At 35.3% G+C, this 1,422-nt stretch overlaps 1 pseudogene; it reads right to left on the bottom strand.

Moving 5' to 3' along the window:
- Nucleotides 1-788: 788 nt before the first annotated feature.
- Nucleotides 789-1,422, bottom strand: part of LOC102987215 (deleted in azoospermia-like) — a 6,490-nt pseudogene continuing 5,856 nt past the window's right edge.

The raw sequence follows: 1,422 nt of genomic DNA on the forward strand, positions 1-1,422 counted from the left end.
AAAAAGTAAAGAAAAGAAGGAGAATGGTAACTTATCGAGAAGCTTATGTACTTAATAAAGTTTAGTTTGCTTTGGAGTCTTTAAAAAAAATTAGGCCCAGAATTTAATTATCCTAATTACCATCCCAATCGGATATCTCTATGTGTGGATTCTAGATAAGATAAAATATTTTGAACTAATAAATGTAAGACCCACTGATTGGACTGTTTGTTTGGAATCTGTTTTACTGGGCTTAGATAAGGAAAACTTCAATAAAGCTAACTATATACTGAGTTCCACTGATTAAAAATGCAGTTTTAAAAACTCTGCTTTTGTGGTAAATTTCTGGACAAATCATAAAAGCACAACATCATAGATATTGTACTGTTCACAGGTACTTGTTGGAGAAGTGAAGTGCTTGCATTTAAACTATCAAAATTCTGACCTTTCAAAATAGGTTTTCTAAAACAATTTTTTTTGCAAATCAGCATTTGCTTTTAAACTCTTAAAATGTCAATTTAAAAAAATCCTTACAGATAAATCTTAAAGTTATTCCTTTCAGTATCAGTTATTTTTTTTACTTTTAACTATATATTGAACACAGAATCAGTTTCTAAGTAAATGTCTAATGAAAAACAGTTTCACTGTAAAATAAAACTAGGCAATCTAATATAACTTGTATAGAAAAGTCTGAGTGTGATTTATCAAAATTCAGAATTAAATTTCTGTAATAGTTGAAAAACTTTCCATCTCTTCTTACTGTTCGAAACCTGCAACTTCCTATGAGACTAGAAGGTCAGCAGAGAAGATCAAACAGACTTAAGCACTGCCCAACTTCTTCTAAAGTGATGAACTCTTATCCTTGAAGTAGTCATCTTGAGTAACAAGGGAGTTTCTCAGTCTGTTCTCTGGATTAAATAGACACGATTCCACCGTCTGTGTGCTGCAGCCCACAGATTTCTTTAGTGGGCCATTTCCAGAGGATGGAGTAGCTTCATGAATTGAGCATTCACTTGGCAAAACTTCAGCTCCTGGATCAACTTCATCACAGTGGTAGTTAACAGCTGTATAATCCAGAGGAATAACGTAACTCCTTTGTTCCCCAGTAGGCCACGGAGGTGGCATCCGATAATTATAAACCCACAGCTGATATCCGGTCATAACCTGAAGTGGTGAATTTGCATAAGGAGGATAAGCCTGAACATACTGATTCATCGTGGTTGGAGGCTGCATGTAAGTTTGAGTGTTGGGATTACTCCAGTGCTTGGATTACACTGAAACTGTGGTGGAGGAGGAGGATTAAAAACCAAAGGATGTGGTTGTACATGATAAACACTTAAATTTTGTTTCCTGATTGCAGGGCACAGTTTCAGCTTTTTTTTTTTTTTTTTTTTTTTTTTTTGCGGTACGCGGGCCTCTCACTGTTGTGGCCCCTTCCGTTGC

Source organism: Physeter macrocephalus, chromosome 4 (genome assembly GCF_002837175.3).
Source record: "Physeter macrocephalus isolate SW-GA chromosome 4, ASM283717v5, whole genome shotgun sequence".
Classification (NCBI taxonomy): Eukaryota; Metazoa; Chordata; class Mammalia; order Artiodactyla; family Physeteridae; genus Physeter; species Physeter macrocephalus.